Source organism: Orbicella franksi, chromosome 11 (genome assembly GCF_964199315.1).
Source record: "Orbicella franksi chromosome 11, jaOrbFran1.1, whole genome shotgun sequence".
Lineage (NCBI taxonomy): Eukaryota > Metazoa > Cnidaria > Anthozoa > Scleractinia > Merulinidae > Orbicella > Orbicella franksi.
The window spans coordinates 25,632,373-25,654,776 of NC_138155.1; the positions used below are offsets into that span (position 1 = coordinate 25,632,373).

General features: G+C 36.1%; 1 protein-coding gene, 1 long non-coding RNA gene and 1 pseudogene across 2 annotated transcripts in view; 2 read left to right on the top strand and 1 right to left on the bottom strand.

Moving 5' to 3' along the window:
- The window catches only part of LOC145503211 (uncharacterized), a 285,864-nt gene that overhangs the window by 152,863 nt on the left and 110,597 nt on the right, over positions 1 to 22,404 (top strand). The window lies entirely within an intron of this gene.
- LOC145503447 (uncharacterized) lies at positions 7,414 to 10,305 on the bottom strand. Its single transcript, XR_014051467.1, has 4 exons — positions 10,097 to 10,305; positions 9,733 to 9,797; positions 9,347 to 9,421; positions 7,414 to 8,779 (listed from the first exon to the last, which is right to left on the bottom strand). It is a non-coding gene; the product is annotated as an uncharacterized LOC145503447 (long non-coding RNA).
- LOC145503374 (beta-4C adrenergic receptor-like) lies at positions 14,566 to 15,691 on the top strand (annotated as a pseudogene).

Here is a 22,404-nt window from a genome sequence, read left to right on the forward strand (position 1 = left end):
CAGGAGCAACAATGCGAGACGGACGTCCTCAAGACACAAAGAAAGACACTCAAGACACAAAGAAAGACACTCAAGACACAAAGAAAGACACTCAAGACACAAAGAAAGACACTCAAGACAAAGAAAGACACTCAAGACACAAAGAAAGACACTCAAGACACAAAGAAAGACACTCAAGACACAAACAAAGACACTCAAGACACAGAGAAAGACACTCAAGACACAAAGAAAGACACTCAAGACACAAAGAAAGACACTCAAGACACAAAGAAAGACACTCAAGACACAAAATACTCTTTTAATAGTACACGGAGACAAACCATTTGTAGTGATAAGTCGTGTTTCATTTTTCAGTTTAGTGGCCCCAAGCATCATCAAGCCAAAAGATCTTTGAAAGAAGACGATTTCTGCAAATTAAAGATCAAGCACTTTTTTTCAACAATTCGGTTAATGAGCAATATCTGATCGTTCGTGAAGTTTCATTAGTTTAAAGCCAGTGTTTAGTACAATATAAACCAACGCAATGAGTCAACTTTTTATAAGGGGCTGACCGTAAAATATAACCATGTTGCCATGTCTTTTTTCATTTAAGCCGCTCTTTATTAGCTTGTATCCAAAAGGCAAAGACCTGCAAAAGTACTGATCTTAATTGGGAGGTAATGTTTTTTTATTTGACTAATGGACTGCAACAAAAACCGATAATTAATGCAAGAACCTTCGTTTTTTTCATCGCACATTTTCCAAAGCAAGATGAGGCTGTCAATAAAAACTAGAGTTTATGCGCATATAGGTGCGTTAAATTTGCTACCCATTTCAAGGAGTCCCCCTGTAGCCCAGTGGTTACATTTCCGAGCTTCGATTCGGAAGGGCATGGCATTCAGCCCCCGCAGGAGGACTCGTTTTATTATTATTATTATTATTATTATTATTATTATTTGTTTTCGTTCATGTTTGTGTTGGAGTCCATTGATATTTTTCGTACAATCTTTTTTTTTCTTTCCGTTTCAACCAAGTTAGGTGTGGAAAGACCTTTTGAAAAAGGACATTAAACGGTTTCTGACCGTAAAATAAATGCATCTTGCCATGTCTTTTTTCATTTAAGCCGCTCTTTATTAGCTTGTATCCAATGGGCAAAGACCTGCAAAAGCATGGATCTTAATTGGGAGGTCAGTTTTTTAGTTCGGAAAGATTTAATAATGGACTTCAATGAAAACCTATCACTAATGCAAGGTCTTATATTTTTTTCGAAGCACATTTTCCAAAGCAAGGTAAGGCTATCAATAAAAACTTCATTTCATGTTCATATAGGTACCGTTAAATTTGCTACCCAATTCAAGGAGTCCCCCTGTAGCCCAGTGGTTACATTTCCGAGCTTCGGTTCGGAAGGACATGGTGTCAGCCCCCATAGGGGGACTCCTTTTTTCTTCATATCTGTGTTCGACTCCTTTATTTTTTCGCGCAATGTTCTTTTTTTGTTGTTTCAACCAAGTTAGGGATGAAAAGACCTTTTAACAAGGGACAAGAAACTTGGCTGACCGTAAAATGTATTCAGCTTATTATTTATTTTTTGATGTCAGCTGTCTTTATTAGCTTGTGTCCAGTAGGCGAAGACCTACAAAAGAGCGGACCTTAATGGAAATATGTTTTTGTTTGTCTGTTTTTTGTTTTTTTTTTCTCGGGAAAGATTTAATAAGGGATTTCAAAAAAACTCTATAACTTAATCAAGGTCTTTCATTTTTTTCCTTACATATTTTCCAAAGCAATGCAAGATGAGGCTGCCAATAAAAACTACATTTCATTTGTTTATAGGTACCGTTAAATTTGCTACCCAATTCAAGGAGTCATCCTGTAGCCCAGTGGTTACATTTTCGAGCTTCGGTTCGGAAGGACATGGTGTCAGCCCCCATAGGGGGACTCCTTTTTTTTTCGTATCTGTGTTCGACTCCTTTATTTTTTCGCGCAATGTTCTTTTTTTGTTGTTTCAACCAAGCTAGGGATGAAAAGACCTTTTAACAAGGGACAAGAAACTTGGCTGACCGTAAAATGTATTCAGCTTATTATTTATTTTTTGATGTCAGCTGTCTTTATTAGCTTGTGTCCAGTAGGCGAAGAACTACAAAAGAACGGACCTTAATGGAAATATGTTTTTGTTTGTCTGTTTTTTTTTTTTTTTTCTCGGGAAAGATTTAATAAGGGATTTCAAAAAAACTCTATAACTTAATCAAGGTCTTTCATGTTTTTTCTTGCATATTTTCCAAAGCAATGGAAGATGAGGCTGCCAATAAAAACTACATTTCATTTGTTTATAGGTACCATTAAATTTGCTACCCAATTCAAGGAGTCATCCTGTAGCCCAGTGGTTACATTTCCGAGCTTCGGTTTGGAAAGACATGGTGTCAGCCCCCATAGGGGGACTCCTTTTTTTTCAGATTTGTGTTTGACTCCTTATTTTTTCGTGCAATCTTCTTATTTTTTGTTTCAACCAAGTTAGGGATGAGAAGACCTTTTAAGAAAGGACAAGAAACTTGGCTGACAGTAAAACGTATTCAGCTTATTAGTTATTTTTTGATGTCAGCTGTCTTTATTGGCTTGTATCCAGCAGGCGAAGATCTAAAAAAGAACGGACCTCAATAGAAATGTTTTTTTGTTTGTTTGTTTGTTTGTCTGTTTTTTAATAAGGGATTTCAAAGAGACTCTATAACTTAATCAAGGTCTTTCATTTTTTTTCCTTACATATTTTCCAAAGCAATGCAAGATGAGGCTGCCAATAAAAACTACATTTCATTTGTTTATAGGTACCGTTAAATTTGCTACCCAATTCAAGGAGTCCCCCTGTAGCCCAGTGGCTACATTTCCGAGCTTCGGTTTGGAAGGAAATGGTGTCAGCCCCCATAGGGAGACTCCTTATTTTTTATATTTGTGTTTGACCCTTTTTTTTTTTCCTGCAATCTTCTTTTTTTGTGTTTCAACCGAGTTAGGGATGAAAAGACATTTTAAGAGAGAGCAGCAAATCTGGCTGATCGTAAAATATATGCAGCTTATTGTTTCTTTTTTGTTGTACACTGTCTTTATTAATTTGTATCCAGTAGGCTAAGAACTATAAAATAACGGATCTTGATGGGTTACAAACGAAGGAGAGGGATTGAAATTGATCAAGAACTGCAAAAAAGTAGATAATATTTTAAAATTATGTGTTATGTTTATTTCACGTGAGCTCTATATAAACAGAGAAAATGCAAAACTTTCTCAGAGTAATCGTGCAAAGGGTGTTGTCTTTAGAATTCGTGACGTGCCTGTTAGCTGATTGGTCTAATTTTATTTTGCATATTCATGATGACTATTGCTGACCTGAGGTGCTTGTTTGCCATTTTGAGATGTTTGGCGTCGGAGTGAGATGTGTACAGTTCCCTTCTACACGGGAAGCAAACTCTTACTTTGAAGAAGAAATGGCGGCCACGTTTGGGGAAGGACAGTCGGTTGACATCCATTTCTGTTAATGGTTAGTGCTAATTTATTTGCATTCTACCTTCGCAAGTAACATTTCTGCCAAAAATACCGGCTCGAAGTCATGTCCCGTGCGCTCGACGGACTCGGTTTACGTTTCGTCTCGAGCTTCAGAACAACCTCATTGCTTTAGTAACGGAGTAAAACGTACGTTAGAAGCTAGTTCAGGAACCATACAAGACGTTAAAGTTAGTAGCAGGTATTTTTACAAGAGTTTGGCTTTCCTTTCGAAAGTAGCGTTTCTTTGTTAAAATTTGTCTAGTACTTGTCAACGCGCACTCGTGTTTACCAGTTCATTGTAAACTATTTTATTTCTTGTTTACACTTTTCAGTTTCCACCCTTGGGTTTGTTCCTTACTCAATTTTTTTTATCTCTTCTATATTCAGGGTTTGTCAGCAAGACAGGAGGAGATTAAAAGGATTCGAGCAGCGAGGATGAAGACAAAGTTGAGAATAGCATTTTAGAATTTGGTTAAATTGAAATCTTCCCGATACGAAATGGCAGTCTTGCGATTAGAAAGTTATATTCGAGGTCAAAACTTCGTAGTCTATAATCATTTTGATTGTTTAACGGTTTGATTTTTTTCTTCGCTGAAACATTTGCATTCGAGTGACATTTGGGCGCGTAAAACATTTCAATTTGGTAATGAGGTTTAATTAATTATTTCTGCCATTTTTGCCGGAAAGGTTTCAACCGCTTTCAGTTATCATCTCTTACATGTTTTCAAATTGCGGGGAGTTTTATTTCTTGGATCGAGCGATCATCAGTTTGATTAAATTAAATTTTATCGGCATAGATATTTCATGTTTTGCTACGTTATTTTGTCAGATTCGAGTGTTTTTAATTTTTTTTTTTCTTGCAGAATTCCAAATTGTTTTACAATCGCTCAACTCTCCTAAATTTGAAAACATGTCACTAGGCGATAGCCTTTGTAGAATATTTTAAGGTGGCAATGCATGTTGAAATCAAACCGTGATAGCAATTGGACTTTGACAACCATAAGTTACGTGATCATGTCAATCATAACAAATTGTCTTGTGACAAATATTGAGCAAACAATTCAATGCTGAGTTTTGATTTGTCGTGTTCTCCAAAATCGCATTAAGCACTGAGGTTTTACGAAGGCCTAGTTTCAATTTATGAAGCGAACTGCCTGTTGGAGGGCAATGCCCTTACTCAATAACAATATCACACGACTGTTCAATAAAAATTTACTTCAGTTTGGAAGCTTACTCAAACGCTTTAAGTTATAGAATAATTATTTCTACTTCTGAAATCTTAGCATGTCAGCCAAGAAATTAAAAAGTCTCTTTCAAGATCGATTTTTCACTTTACAGTCCAATTCGCTTGAACATATTTAGATTTTCCTTTTTCTCCCAAAAAGGTCACAGAGCTTCTACAAACGAAACACATTGCTATTAATCTATGTGAATTTTAAATGTTGAAAGTGCATTTTCCTTGCTCAAAATTTATTAATGATCCAATTCATTTGAAAATGCTGTAGCTTGAAGCTCACTAAATTTGCTCAGTATAACTATCAAACAAGTAATATCGTTTCTTCCTACGTCAGTTGAAATTTTGAAACACTTCAACTTATTCCAGGAATCGTTAGCGATTCGTTGGTAAGTCTGAGTTTCGTAACAACTTCTTTCAAGTTAATTTCTAAACATCTTACGCATTTGTTGACATGATCACCTATTATTGAAAGCTTTTTTCTTTTCTTTTTTTCTCGGTTTTTTTATACACTTGCAGTAAAATGCGTGGACATTTCTTTTGACGTTTGTTGTGTATTGACATGCAGAGCCACCTTGAGTAAATAAGTTTAGAAGAGGATATTTGGTTTCTGGATTGATCTTGATATCAAGAAAGTACTTGATTTATCGGCAGATATTGTTGTATTCATTTCCGTACGGAAACCGGTCGGTTTAAATTGTTTCTTCGGGAGGGGACAAAGGGTATAAAGATCAACCAGAAACCAAATATATCCTCTTGTTTAACTTCCAGCGAGGCTGTAATGAATTATGTCTGGTATCAAGCAACTCTTTCCATTACCGCGTTTCGAAAACTTTAGGTCTAATTGTCTAAATTTCCATTTTTTTTTTTTTTTTTTTGCTTTCATTACTGTCAGATCTATTACTTTTTTGAAATGCAGCTTCAATTGTCGGAATATTCTAGAGAAAAAATGCAGCTCCGATTTAATTGCCTGATTGCTCTAAAATGCTGCTTTCGTTCGCAACCGACAGACAATTTCACTATTTTTTATCTTTGATTTTCTAAACTTGGTTCTAATTGTCTGATTCTTTGAAAATTTTATTGTTATCCTTTGTATTCACTAATAATTTATCATCATAAATGTAGCAGTAATTTTCTCATTGTTCTAAAATTTTTGCGCTATCGTTTGCTACGGACAAAAATTTTCCAAACACTCGCTGTTACTCTATTGCTTTACACAACTGCAGTTTCAATTTTCTGATTCATCTAAAATGTTATTGCTTTCGTCCGCAATTGACAGACATTTTCACAAAAAGTATTCACTATTTCATCTTTGATTTTCAATACCTGGTTTCAGTTGTCTGATTCTTTATTATGGCTATCATTTGTATTCACTATTACATCCATTGTCACCAAACTAGCTTTAATTGTTTGATTGTTCTAAAAATGACGTTGCAGCTTTCGTCCGCAACTAAGAAACACTTTTACTAAAAGTATTCACTTTTTCATCTTTGATTTTTAAAACTTGGTTCCAATTGTCTGATTGTTCTACAATTTTATCTCTATCGTTTGTTACGAAGAAAATTGTTCAAAATACCTGCTATATTGCTTTTCAATTTTCCGATTCATCTAAAATGATTTTGCTTTCGTTCGCAAATGACAAAGTTTTACATCTGAAGCCATAGGATATATAGATACATTTTAAAGCTTGATAACCAGACATTAACCTTTAACACCTCGCTGAAAGTTATTTCTAGAAGATAACGAAGCAAGCCATGAACAGTTTCTCTTAAATTGGCCTATTATTTGTCGGGTATTGGTTTTTCATCTCGGCTAAAAGTTACGGAAGATCTAAAAATTTTCAAATTCTAGGACTAGACTGAAGTTTTCGTGGTTTGTTTAATGTTCGTTGGAGTAATCGGATTCATGGCTTGCCTTTGCTATCTTCTTGAAATATATTGCATGATGATATCACGTTAAATCGTTGAGCTGTGAATGACGTGCAGCTAGAAACCTATTTACAGAAACGGGAAGAGCAAGATTACATTTGTACAACTGCAACGCTTCTACACAACATTGAGAAGGTGACGACGTTTTGGAATCGCTATAGTTAAGAGAGTTTATATAGTTGGGGCTCAATTTACCCGGCTATATGAGCTTTCGTAAATATATCGATTTAGAAATGTTTTCACCTTCTCGATGTTGTGCAGAAACTTTGCTGTTGTACAAATTTAACTTGGTCTTCTCATTTCTGTAAATAGGTTTCTAGCAGCTCGTTATCTTACGGCTTACTATTTAACAAGATGCCATCATGGAATATACCATCTTGAACACAATCAAATGTTCACTGGATTCAAAAACTTAAAAAAAAAAATTCGAATGATTGGAATCAAAAATTTCCGTTAGTTTGTGTTCAAGATGGTATATGTAAAAATTTTTTTGGCGGGAAAAATTCAAGGGGTGCCCCCTTAAAATTTTTGTCAGAAAAGTTGTCAGGGGAAACGCTGTGCAAATTTTTTCCAATTTTCCCGCCAAAAGTCTTAGTATATATAGGGCAAATTTTTTGATGACACCTTTGTAATTAAATTTCATTGACTAATTAACTATTGTAAGTAGAAAATTAAAGATGAATAAAACAATTGAAATGAAAGACTTGTTGTGAGTACTTTATTATTTGAAATATTTTATTTACTTAATAAAGATTATAAAAGAAATAAAATATTACATTTATTGACCATCAAGTTAAGTATAACTTAGAATTAAATTACATCTTTGAAAAAAAAAAAATGGCGCATGTGTATTTTAGGCGCCGTATTTTTCTAAGTCTTTTGGCGGAAAATTAAAAATATTTATACAGATGTTAACAAGAAGTAATTTTTTCAAAAAAAGTTGGCGCATGCGTATTATAGGCGCCCGTATTTTTTCTGAGTTTTTTGGCGGGAAAGTTAAAACATTTGACAAAGATTAACCTTAGAGTAAATTCAGGCAGTCAAAACAATTTTTTCAAAAAATATTTAATAAACAAGAGAAATGACATTGTACAAAGCTAACTCGACGAAAAATTAGCAGCAATTTTTTTTTCTTCTAATTCTGGTTCACGAAGACTTTTAAAATTGCTTTTGGTTTGGACAATTTGAATAAACAAGACAATTCATTCTGAAAGAGACTTTTAAAACAAATTGTGATTCTAAACACGAAGGCTGACTATACAAATTTTCTTCTCGAGGAAAATCAAAGAATTTCGAAGCTCACGATACGAGAACTCGGTGAATCATATGAAAGAAACGTACGTGACTATTGAACAACTGTGGTGTTGCGCTACACTAACGACCGTTGAGAATATGTTAATAAAGTTTTGCACAGGAATTATTCAAATCCAGGAAATGTTGCCGTATTTTAACTACTAACTCAGAAAATAACGAAAATAAAGTCTCGTTTGGTACCTTGCTGCCTTACTGTTTGTCTAAACAAGCCAACAAAATATCAAAAGGCACTTTACAATCTTTATTAGCTCGATTAACAGTTAACTGTCCTGTTGCAATGCTGTGTATTGAAATTTCCGCACAAAGCCTTACCAACATATTCTCGTCGGTCGATAGTGTAACGCAACACCACTGATGTTCAAGAGTCACGTACGCGTCCGTCACACAATCCACCAAACTCTGGCATCGTGAACAAAGGCAAAAGATTAAAACTGGATTAAAACTGGATTAAAACTGGATTAAAACTGGATCAAAATGAATCGAAATTTGCAAAGCTAAGCTAACGAAACATTCCATACAAAACGTAACTGTAAATAATTTTTTTGGGCCGGTCCCTTTTCATAGAAAGCCTTCGTGTTTTGCTTAATTGCGAGCTGAAAACTTTTGCGATCCTGACGTTTAGTCCAAAGAAAAAAAATCCTATCTTACACGTCCTATTTTTTTGGCTTGAAAAAATCTCTGTCTGTCTTACTTTTGTCCCTCATGAATTATGCCTGGTCTTTAGTGTCCTATCTTCTTAGTATTGCCTCCAGTGTCATGTCTTTGCTTTTATCTTCCGTTAGTTGTATGGTCAGAAACCCTAAAAGAAAGAAAGAAAAATGTTTCATATATCATACTGAAGCTTCGTGTTGTTTTGTTTTGTTTTGTTTTTAACTACGTAAAGCTTTCCTCATCCTATCCCATGAACCTTGTCTAGATATTCTTATCACCTGTTTGTTGACAATGCGCAGATTTTGTAAGGAGAAATTAGATTTAAATCACATTTGTAAGAAAATAGATCAGAAAATTTCCATTAGCTAAATCAACATTATTTGCAGTAACGATGTATTTCTAAATAGTAATGACTATAAGATACTTTCTGAATTTCGTTGTTCCTTAAACAGAGAGGAATTTAGTTAAATTTGTAGACTGGTTAGATCAGAGCACTGGATTCGAATTCGACAACTGAAACGCCTTAGGTAACGCAAAACGTACAGCATAACATATTGCATAACGTAACGTAAACTAAAAGCAATGCTCTTATTGGGCAAAGAAATTATAAACAAGAACAGGTTATTTGCCAAAACTGGTTACTCTTCTCTGTATTATGTATAGTACATGACTAGCTTTATAACTCCATTCGAAATTTAGGAAAACATGAACTGACCTGCTGGAGATTTATATAGGTCCTTCTTAGATCTTTCTCTGTTCTAATTCTTCACTTGATGAACTTCAAGTCTGCCTGAATAACACAAAATATGATTTCATGAGCAAATTATAACTGGTTATGGTTTCTTTCAGAGTAACATTAAACAACGAGAAGTGATGCCAGTACATAAATAAATAATAAATAAATTACGATATCTAGAGAGGAAGCCCCATCAGCCTTAGAATTTTGCTAGTAAATAATGTATTCGCTCTGAGCGAAGAGAAATTATCACAAGAATAGGGATTCAGTAGACACGAGCAGGTCCCTGTTAACCCCATTGTAGATCATTGTACATCGTAAACACTTTCCTACTCCATGCAAGAGTAAGGGAAACGTGAACTGACCTGCCATGGTTGTATTTTGCTTCATCACTGATCTTTCACTCTTCCAGTGTCTTTTGTTTCATTGCCTGATAAGAAGTACAAATTAAAAGACAATATGATGTTATCGTAACGAAACATGACGAAATTTGAAAAACATTATGAAGGAAAAGAGCTGCAAAATCTGAACCGGGGCTGTTTTAATTCCTTCTCCGTGTTCGTTCTTGATACTTAAGTACTGAAGTCTCAGCACCAGTATAAAGTTAGTTGTGCTGTACCGGCATGAATTGTTTATCCAGTTTAGTTAAATAGACGTATCAAATTCTTTGAAATTATTTCAACGGTCTGACATAAAATGAGTAATAAAGCATAAGTTTTCTACACATACCACGAGCAAGCAAAAGTACGTTGTGAGGTTACTTCGCAACTTGAGTTGGCTTGCCGTTTCAGGCTCTCAAGTACCACATGCGATCCATTTTCGTTCCAGAAGGTTCCTCCAACAAAAGTATCTATCTCGGACAAGTTAGAACACGATTCTTTTAGTGTAGAAGCGGCATTAGGTAAATTTTGGAAGCAAGAAACCGAACTTCCAAACACCTCGTGCAAACGTGGCGAGCAACATGAATATCAAATGAGGGTAAAAATATTTGCAATGCAAATAGGACAATTAAAAAAAAAAAAAGAATTCTAACTTCGCTCCGAGAGGAATAGAAGAAAAGAAATCAATTATTTATCCCTCAACATCCATGCGATTTCTCTAGTTTTATTTCTCTGAGCCTCGGTACCAAGTTCTAATTGGCCTCATCAAGTTAATTAAGTCCTGATCAGTGACGGTGAAGAAGATTGGAGCTAACAAGCTAACAAAAAGGTATATATGAACAGAACCCAAGGGAGGGGTGCTAAGGCATTACTAAGGAGGGAGGTTAGTGGAAGCCTGAGGTAAGCGCCGGCCATGGTTCATAAGGCTCGAACGCAGACTTAATCATAAGTAATGGCTTAAACACTGAGCAATTTCTAGGGGATCGGGAAAATTCGGTGACCTTTAAATGGCGTTCAAAAATCGTCGGGAAGATCTCGGTTCTTCTTCGGTGCTATGTTACTTCAGAAAACAACAACTTATCTAAACCAATCGGAATTCAGTTATCTTACCCTCTACGCCATAAATGAATGAAGACGTATTCCCAAGTAAACAATAAACAAAACTGGGTGTTAAGATGCTAAATGCTAAAATTACCTTTACTCTGATCAGTAATTCCAACTGTCGTCTGTGAGCTCTGCACAGGCAGCGCCAGGTCATTTTCGGCAGTTTCTAACGTTACCATGAGCTTCTCGTGGAGGGCCTGAGCAGGAGACTCTATCACGTAACACAGCCCGGCTATGACTTGGCCGGAGACTGGGTTTACTGTCAAGTCCAGGGCCTTGTTATTAAAGCCGTACAAGAACCAAACAGCTCGGCTTGGCTGTGACTGTGTGTCTTCGGGATCTCCCACGAACACACAGTCGAGTTCTGGCTGGAACCATTGGACACACATCTCAAAGACGCCTGCTTTGGTGGACTTGTCTACGAAATCTTTGGAAAATGAAAAAATAAAAACAAAGACAAAAATAAACGCCAGTAAAATTTATGTCTCTTCATTTGGCAGGTCACGAATCAATGCGCTTACAGAGTCCCTCACAAGCAAACCATTCTGCTCTTTTCATTACACGAGTTCATGTTTTGGCCTTTGGTCTGTAGTGAAAGAAAAAAAATCATACGAAAGTCGTTAAGGTTTGCAGGAGACGGTAAATATCAGCACAAGATTAATATTTGTTGTCAATACAGAGCATTAAGAACGAATTACTAACACATCCAGCTTTAATCCCTGGAGTTTTTAATTTCATGCCTTATATATTTGTGTCACCACAGTTGTAAGACGCGTAGCTTTATTCTGAGAATCCTTTAAAAAAAATGTCTTTTGCTTTGACAGCATCATTCCACAACGTTCTTGTTTACTACAAATTATTGTCACCCTCACGATCGACCCTCAATCGAGCACTAGCGCTAAGACTGGGACCAGTAAGGTATGATACTAAGAAAAGAGATGAGCGTTTTCAACAGCGTACGGTGTGGTGTAGTGGTTAAGGGGATTCGCTTAAGAGTGGGAGGTACAAGGTTCGAGTCCAGGTGGGGAAAAGAATAAAAAAAAAAAGAAAAAAAGAAAGAAAAAAATACTAAATAAGGGGCCTGGTGCGGTCAAAATGGGTGAGGGAGATTTGGACGATAGGGGGGAGTCCTTCAGAGTCAACGGTGGGAGCTCTTAGAAGACAACGGGAGGAGTCCTTCGTAGTCAGCGGGGGGAGGAATTTCGCAGTCAACGGGGGAGTTCTCAGAAGACAACGGGGGTAGTCCTTGGAAGTTAATGGGGAGGAGTACTTCGTAGACAACGTTGCGGGGGGAAGACGTTGGAAGCCAACAGAGGGGTAGAGAAGGAAATGAATCATGACTTAAAGGGTTGAAAGGCATATCAGGGGTAAAGAAAAAAAAGGAGTGTTAGAGGATGGAATAAGGGAAAGAGGGACAAGAAAGGGTTAGACAAAAGGGAGGCTAGTTTAAAAATACATATCGTTGCAAATAACTTGATATCGGGAAAGATGAACTTAACAAAAAAGAAAAGGATTTTTTTTTAGTGTGTAGCACCCTGTAAATTCTTACTCGTCAGTCGTATTTTGAAAAACCGAACAGGCTTGCCCAAAGGTGTTAAGGCTTTAAAAATATCCAGCGATACTACACAGTAGAATGTTTTTTGATACTGAGAATCTCGCTGCAACTGCTGTGATTAACGCGGCAAACCAGCGTAGTTGTTTCTTTGTCACCGCAACATTAATCCCGAAGTTGAAAATTTCGATCATCCTATTGAAATGTAAGGCGGCATATTTTTAGTAGTGAAATGGCTCGTGAGTGCAAAAAAGTAAGAAAAGATTTTTTAGCCTAAAGGCATAACTACCTACGTTTGTTTTACCTTAATTAACTCTGGAGAAGCTGTTGCGGCGTCAATTAACTGCTTTCTTTGAGTGACTTGAGTGCTCTTCAGGCTCATTACTTCCTCTGGAAGAATGGAGACGTTCTTTGTAAGTTAAAGTGAAACTATACGTTTAGTGCTACGGATGTATGTTCTTTTACCTTACACATTTAACTGGAGATGTTTTGTGTGGATTTTTTTCATGGTTCAGGGAGGTTGAGTTGCATTTTAGAGGAAAAATTGCCATCGGCTAGCAAATGAATTCGACTAATGAAATAGGAACAGACAGACATCAACAAATTTGCAAAATGATGAAGACGTGATCATGCAAAAATAGGTGCTCGTTTCCAATCTCGTACCTTCTTAATGGAAAGTAACCCACTGAAATACAAAAGTTACCAATTACGAAAGGCGTGACAACTCTTGACATCTTTCTGTTGATCTTTCTAAACTATTTAGCCAATCACAGAGCCAGCAAACTGCACGTGCAATTCACGTACAAATCAAATTCTGTAACGAATCTTATTTTCCCTTCTCCAAAACTAACCTGGTATTTGGTTGGCCAAGTAGCAGGAAAAGCACAATAAAGTTGTCAATAGTTGCCTGCACCCTACAACTCGATATGCTATTAACATTTTTAGCAAGTCATTCTGAGGGATGTGTTCTCTCTAAGTCATTCCACGGGATGTGTTCTCTCTAAATAACTTACCGCTGACTATACTTGCTGTTGTTCTTGCCGAGTTGAGACTGGGGTGGAGGGGGGACTGGTAACTCGGACAAGGCTTCCTCTTCCTCTTTGGATTCCAGATAACGAGCAAGTCTGGGTACAAAAAGGAGTACGGTAAATTTTTTATCATGAGCTCTGAGTTTAAAGGAGCTCAGTCCCGGTATTTTAAGTTATTTGACCGCATGCAAAATTACCTTCAATTAAAGGAAACCTGAAAATAGTAATTTACAAAGATAGAAAGAAAGAAAAAACAAACAAACAAACAAAGTGTTAGCTAGTGTTAAGAATTTGATTTTTGGTGTAACTACCGATATAATTAGTATTCCGTTTTAACTTACTGGGCACTCGGGAGTCTTTTGAGCGAAGCTTTTCAAACTGTACTTAGTACAACTTGAATAACTATTTACCATTAAAATTACAGCTCAGTGAAAACTATTGTTTGAATTTTACTACTAAACTATTCTTTTTGGATTACGCTAAGCCACTGAAGAAGGCTGGAAATTGATCTTGTTCTCTTTGAGGACTGCGCCTCGATCTAGGCGGTACACACTAGAAATAGCGGACACTAATTCTAAAAATAAATGCATAAAAAATAGCTAGCGCTAGAACTAAGTTCGAGAAAAAAAACATTTTACAACCAGTTTCTTACACGCTGTTAGAATGGCTGCAACAATGGTTGCAACTTAAACGACTAACGAAAGTAAGCAACATTATAGAGCAAAATATCAATCAAGCTCTGTATATCGGATAACTTCAAAGGCAATACAGATTTAGGTAAACGCAACAAAACAACATTGTTTCCCATTGGGAAAACAATAGCGGTTCCAAATCCAATCATATTTCCTGTTTGGAGTTTACTATGCGTGTCCTCTCTGCTGAATACTTTGCATTCAGGATCTTGATTTAAGTGCATCATTAATTATGCTCAATATGTGCAGTGAAGATTAAAATTACTAAATGCTTAATTATAGTTTGAAAATGAAAAAAATGATGCCAATGTAAATTATAAGTTCGATGAAACTGTGATCAGGGGATTAAAGCATTACTCCATGCAAATGAAGGAAAAATGACACTGAATCTTGACTAATGCCAGTTCAAACCAATGAAATTCATCTAAGTAGCAAACTGAAAAACGCAAACAAGCCATTCCAACAACGCAAAGTTACGAGGCCTTGACAAGTCAGAATCGAGCAAGTATGAATCACACTGCATTCAACACCAATACCTCTAGTTGTGGTAATTGACTTCATTCTATAAATCCCGCAAACATTTCCTCTGATCTTCGCACTGTATTAATCGTCAGAATCGTCGTCAACGGTCTCACCTGTCCTCTCATCATTGTGCTCAACATTCTGGTGATGGTTGCAGTGAAAACCAGACCTCAGCTTCGCACCAAATCTAATATATCACTCGCCTGCTTATCCACAACTGACCTTACAGTAGGACTGCTTCTTCAACCTCTATATATTGCGAAGGAAAGTTTACTTCTCAAAGGTGACATCATGTACTGTACTACTGAAACCACTATATCAAACACTGCAGTCACATTTATATGTTTACTGGCCTCATTTCATCATTTGGTTTTAATGAGCGCCGAGCGTTATGTTGCAATTAAACACCCCTTCGTATACGAGACCCAGGTCACTGAGGTTCGCATCATCATAGCCTCTGTTCTGGCGTGGGCTGCAGCTATCATCATTTCCTTCGTAGGCCTTCCACCCACAGCAATTCTAATAGCTTCTGAAACACTGTTTATCATTCTCCCCATTTACTTCAATGTCTCTGTATACAAGGAGGTCCGTCGCAATAAAAATAAAATTGCTGCTAACCAAGTTTCGTTAGAAGCCAAGGAAAAGCTACTCAAGAAAAAAAAAACGCTTTTTACACGACTGTTATTGTACTAATAGTTATTTTGCTGTGTTATGTTCCAACAAATATCTGTTCTGTTATTCTGATCTCTTTCAAGGAAAGAATCCCTCCCAATATAATAGTTACAGCTATGTTTACTTTAACTTTATTTCAAGTTTTGAATTCGTTGTTTAATCCGTTGATTTACGCTTTTAGAATAAGTTATTTCCGCCTAGCGTTCATTCAATTGTTGTCAAGGAAAACTATTTCACAAGCTGAGGAACTTGAGAAGAAAATCTTTAGATCAAGACAGATTGGAGTCAATGGTAATGTCAATACAGGACAGGGAAATCACACATTGAACAATGAACGCGAAACAACAAGGCAGGCAGAAATGCACAGTAGATGAGAAGAAACACTTCTGTAATAGAAATCAATGAAAAAATGCAAAAGACAAAGACAGACACCCAATTAGTTGTTAAAAAGGAATGGAAGCGTGTTTTCCTAAAAGAAAAGAAAATCTTTGGAATAAGGCAGCTTGGAGTCAACGGTAATGTTGATACAGGAGAAAGAAATGGCACATTATACAGCGAACACGAACCGACAAGACGAGCAGAGCCGCATGGTGGATGACAAGAAACATCTCGGAGATAAAACTAGATTTAAATCTACGAAAAAATTATAAAGTGCAAAAGATACAGGACAGGGAAATCACACATTGAACAATGAACGCGAAACAACAAGGCAGGCAGAAATGCACAGTAGATGAGAAGAAACACTTCTGTAATAGAAATCAATGAAAAAATGCAAAAGACAAAGACAGACACCCAATTAGTTGTTAAAAAGGAATGGAAGCGTGTTTTCCTAAAAGAAAAGAAAATCTTTGGAATAAGGCAGCTTGGAGTCAACGGTAATGTTGATACAGGAGAAAGAAATGGCACATTATACAGCGAACACGAACCGACAAGACGAGCAGAGCCGCATGGTGGATGACAAGAAACATCTCGGAGATAAAACTAGATTTAAATCTACGAAAAAATTATAAAGTGCAAAAGATAGACACCCAATTAGTTGTGAAAAAGAAATGGAAACGTGCTTTCCTAATGTTTAGAATTTATTGAATTGTTAATGTTTTAATTTGTTGTCCTTGTGCAATTCCGATAAGATAGGATGTTTTTATTTATTCGAGGTAGGCAACAAAATAGAAACATATGCAAAAATTGTTCTAAGAACAAACTAATAAAGAAGCATTTTACTTTACAAGGATGTGGATAGTGTTAGTTTTTAACCCCATAATATTCTATTTTTTATCGTCGTGGACAACAAGATTATCATTTTACTGCAGAAAAGTAACTATTGGAAATTCGAATGGTCGTGAAAATCTGATCATTGAGGGACAAAGGTAAAGGCAAAACAACAAAACAAGACCGTGAACCGGCAAACTTTGATATCGCTCGCGCTCTTCGCTTCTCGCAGGACTAGACTTGCATCAGTGCAGATTGAAATTGTGTTTATTATCCGCGCTAAAAGGCATATAAAACATTCTTGGCCTTAATTACGTGTGGATCATAAATAGGTGACGCACTTTATCGCACAGACGTTAAACGGAAAATAACCACGTTTTGTAACAAAAACACATCTCTTATTTTACTTGCTTTGAGTTGAATTCGCTTCATTTTATTGTATTGTAACTTTCAATTTTAAAAACTAATAAATTAGCAAACTAACAATAACATTTTAATATTGCGTTACTGTCAAATGAAAACTACAGCGATATTAGGGAAAAAAAATCGTGTAACTGCCCTAATAATTAATATTCTGTTCAAGCAGTAAGAATTATTTTCAACATATGTAAATGCCATGAAATTTCCACCGCGCACAAACTATCATTTAATCTTTAATTGTTTTATTTTATTTTATGTTATTACATTACTCCTTTCGAACCATCCCTTATTGACACAGATTGGCGGCAAACTGACCTCGTCCCTTTTAAGACGAGCGCTTTCGAAAATATTATTGCGATTTTCTAAGAATTTAAAGTCTTTGAGAAATTCGCAAAAACAAAAGAAATACAGCTTTTTGCCTCATTAAAATGCGAAAAATTTTGGGAAAATTGACAAAGTTTTCTATATTCGCATTGAAACAATTCACAATATTAGAGCACGGGATAAACTTAGCTTAAGAGCTTTACCTTTCTTCTATCCAACAATGGGAAGTTTTAATTTTTAAAATATCAGACACTCTTAATTTAAAAGCAAGAGAGCAACGTAAAATTTTGAATGAAGAATACATAAAAACAACATGATTACGAAATAATGATAAGCAAAATATGAAAGCAACTTCAATTAGATTTTGCCGTCATCTTGACCAGCCAATCTGTATCAATAAGGGATTTTGGTTCCAAGCAAAATGAAAGTATACCGCGAATACCGTCCAAATAACAGTACAAATATACAGCGATATTGTACAATTATTTGTACAGTAGAAAACCTGTTTGCCTTACTGGTCGGCGCGCGCGCAAAACCGTCACACACTCCCTCTTCCACTGATAAATTTATTGACCACAGCAGTTGGATAATAAAACTCTTCTGATTAGATGTTTTAGTGCGTAGTATCGATATATATTTTTACTGCGTTGTTTGTATTTTGACGAGCCCGTAGGGCGAGTCAAAATACGGCACAACTCGTAAAAATATACACCGATACTACAAACCGAAACATCTAAGAAGATACATATCATTAAAAATTAAAACAACAGTCTGCGTGCGGTGGACATTTCATGGCATTTACTTATTCAAATAGCAGTTTTAATTGATTTTCTGAAGAGACGTAAGTCGCTGGTAAGTTTAAACAGAATATTAATTACAGTAGGGCAGTAACATGAATTTTCTTTTCCTAACTCTCTTCTGCTGTCGCTGTAGTTTTTATTTAACAGTAGTGCAATATTAGAATGTTATTGGTAGTTGGCTTCTTCACTAGCTTTTAAAATTGAAACTTTTAATAAAATAAAACGAGGCGAATTCAACTGAAATCAAGTCAAATAAGAGATTTGTTTTGTTACAAAACGCGCTTATTTTCCATTTAATATCAGTCAGATAATGTGCGTCAGCTATTTATGATCCACACTCAAACCAAAAATGTTTTATGCGCCTTTTAGCGTAGAAAATAAACACAATTTCATACTGCACTCATCCAAGTCTAGTCCTGCGAGAAGCGAAGAGTTTTGCTTTGTTGTTTCGCCTTTACCCTTATCCCTCAATGATCAGATTTTCACGACTGTTAACGTTCGAATTTAAAGTAATTACTTTTGTGCAGTAAAATGATAATCTTGCTGTCAAACGATAGAAAAATTGAAATTTATGGGGTTAAAAACTGATACTATCCACATCTTTGTAAAAGTAGGATACTTGGCTATGTACTTGTTCTTGGAAACTTTTTGAATATGGTTCTATTTTGTTGCCTACCACGAATATATAAATGTAATGTCCAATCTTAACCGACCGGAATTAAACAAGGCAACAAAATTAAAAAATTAACTATTCAAGAAATTTTCAAACTTTAGGAAAGCACGCTTACATTCCTTTTTAACAACTAATTGGGTGTCTGTCTTTGTCTTCTGCGTTTTTCCACTGATTTCTATTACAGAAGTGTTTCTTCACATCTACTATGCATTTCTGCCTGCCTTGTCGGTTCTTGTTCGTTGTTCAATGTGTGATTTCCTTGCCCTGTATTAACATTAGCGTTGACTCCAAGCTGCCTTTTTCCAAAGATTTTCTTCTCGAGTTCCTCAGTTTGTGAAATAGTTTTCCTTGACAACAACTGAATGAACGCTAGGCGGAAATAACTTATTCTAAAAGCGTAAATCAACGGATTAAACATCGAATTCAGAACTTGCAAGAAAGTAAAAACAAACAAAGCTGTAACCATTCAGTATTGGGAGGGATTCTTTCCTTGAAAGAGGTCAGAACAACAGCACAGATATTTGATGGAATATAACACAGTGAAATAACTAATAATTTACATTTACATCATTTCATTAGCAAACTATAAGTTTCTGAAATATTCGTGCGTTTTCCAAGATGGATCAAGCGAGAGCGTAACAAAAATCAAGCAATATAGTTTACACTAAACGGGAATCTAAGAGCCGATATCTACTGATAAATGTCAACCAAACACCGGTGCAAGTTATAAAATCGATTCGGCTGATTCAATTTGTTGCCCATAGATTGGCCCTAGCTAGAAAACAGACGGAAACATAATGAAACACTTTTTAATCTTAACATTTTTGAAGGCATCGTTAATTAAAAACAATTCACTTGGAGTTTGATGTTACTGCTAAGTCGTTTTAAGCTGTCGTCCTTTCTTTGAATATTTTAATTACGAGAACGAGTTCTAGAAAGGAAATCGTTCTAATTTAATGTTTTTAAGCTTAATAACAAGGTGATATTGTTGGTTTGTAGCCTTACGTGAGTGAAGGAACACTGCAATACCGTAATCATTAAACTAGTATTTGCCGATTTCGCAACATTTCAACGCAATATATCGCAAGATTTTGAAAACATGATTCATCATCGCAGTTATATTCGTAACTATTCAGCTGTGAAATCTAAAGTCTCAAAAAAATTCAAGCCTGAATTAAATTTACCTTCAGCTTTAGAAAAACAGAGAGCTATAGAGCACCGGACTTGATATAATCAAAACGTACCTTCAACTTATTCGGGGGCTACTTTAGTGTAAATAATTGTTAGTATGTAATTGTACTAAGAAATAACGTTATCCTGTTCATAATTAATATCTCAGTTGGAAAACAAGGTGTCTGACGGCGACTCGTTGTGCAAAGCTCGCCATGTAATTAAGTAGATGAGCTGACTGCCCACTTGAAGGTAAATGTTTGCTTCAGTGTTCTTCCAATAAGCCGATTTCAACTTCGTTTCTTTTTAACGGTGCATGTTTTGTTGTAATGTTTTTGGTGTTGGTACTGCAGTGACCGACCTGACTAACTGATTCAAAAGCTCCCGCCAAGTCACTGTTTTTTTTTTTTTGTTTTTTTTTTTTGTTAATCGCGTTGTCCTGCATTTCTCGTGTATACAGCCTCTTTCCGTCTGCCTTGACATAGAGAACGTAGTTTAAGCAACTATCAAAGCGACGTCCATGAAAAAGTCAATTAAAAATGGAGTTATATTTTACTTGCGAATTCCGGGATACTCTAGATTTATTTAGTTTCTCTTTGATTGTCAGAGTTATCTTTAACTGAGTTTGTAAGACAGCGTAAAATATGAAAACGTAACTTACAAAATTCGCCATTACGGTTCATGTTGTCACCGGCAGAATCTGTTCTACCTTGCTGTTTCAAAGAGAGCGCCGGCGGAGACATCCACCATAATTGTAAACGGGCGTGGAGAGCCATTGCACTGCTAATTAAACCTTTGCTTTTGCGACGTTCCCGTTACCGTTGTGGTTAGTCCAATCTCCGAGTTCCCCCTTTACAGGCGTTGAACCTACAATGAGCGTCGACTAAAGTATTTACAGAACCATTTCACCCCTTCCCGCACTCGTTAGCCTCGCTTAATTCATGATAATCTCGTTATAATTATTCCTAGTTGCAAATCACTCGGCCGCGTCGGTCGAATGCTTTACCCGTCAATTATCGGTTTTCATGTGACGTCATCATTTCCCAAAACTTAAGATTACGAATCCTTGTGAAGTTTTAGTTTCATAAATGAACGAATGATCCTCTTGGGCATTTTCTAGTAAGGCTGAACATTGTAAACTTATTAGTCGTATACTTATTATAGAAAAACAGCTTATTTATTCTTGTCGATGCAAGAATTTTAAACCGAACTACAAGCCGCTAAGTTGTTTGGGAAGAAATAGCACTTGAAACATCTCTCATGGACGTTAGCAAAATTAGCAATTGAGAGCATTATCAACACATGTCAACACCACCCATTACAAACTTATTGTTCACTATCTTGCAACAAAAAACACAAGCTAAAATAGAATAGATAATCATGATGACTGTAAATTACTGGATTGCCGCCAGTAGGGGAGAAGCAGGTCTCAAGTCTTCTTTTAATGATATGTGGTGTTTTTGTAAACATTGTTTCACATTATGTTTCGAATTCAAAGCTATCTTTATTGAATATCTTCGGGATCTGTCTTCAAGTGTATCTAAAATCCGGCTACATGAATTTCAGATAAGTCTTTACTTGGAATTTTAGAATGTTGGGCTAATGCAATGACAATTTTAGTTAAATTATGATAATGAAGTAATTTTTTATGTGTCGCTTTGAAACAAAGCGCAACATAAACAAACCCTCCAGGAAAACATCCACGCAACGCGCGAGTAACATACGCGTACTATGTCTAAAAATAACTTTAGAGGTATTACCTTGGGTATAAGACCTATATGGGGGATTCACTCTCTTACGTTAATTACTAGCACCAGCTGTAGTCAGACTGTAAGGGAAATTAAGGATTGAACTCATTTTAGACAGTGCAGTATAAAAAAGGTGAGCGATCTCAAAACACGAACCAAAGAAACTATACGCGACACTCAGTCAGTCGAAGGAAGATTAATTTCACCACTGTCAAGTGTCAACCGCACAATAATTTTACTCAGTAAGGTGGCTCAAAACAGATTTTGATGGTTCGTTATAACCACTCTTTATCACTTGATGCTACAATCATGGTATCAAAAAACTGTCCAATCATTGCAAAACGGAAGCGTTTTTGGTGCATTTTCCACGATTTTCAGCCGATCAATTTAATGTATCGATTGCACTTGAGTGATAATGCGTCGTTTACTTTGTCAAAAACCTAGAATGGTTCGCCATGGGTGTGCACGTGTGTCCACATGTGTGACCCTCCCTTGCATGAATTTTTCTTTTATTTTGTTTTGTTTTGTTTCTTTTTCCACCCACCCCCACCCCCATCACTTTTCTAATGGTCCGTCCCTAATCCATGGAACATCTAACAATATATAACTTCAAACTCTACTATGGACAGTATTATGTACTGACAAAATTCTCATACATTTCCTTTTAAAAAAAACCCCTCTATAATACAGACTCTCTCTAAAACGGACAACGGACACTAAATCTTGGCATTAGGGAGCAAATT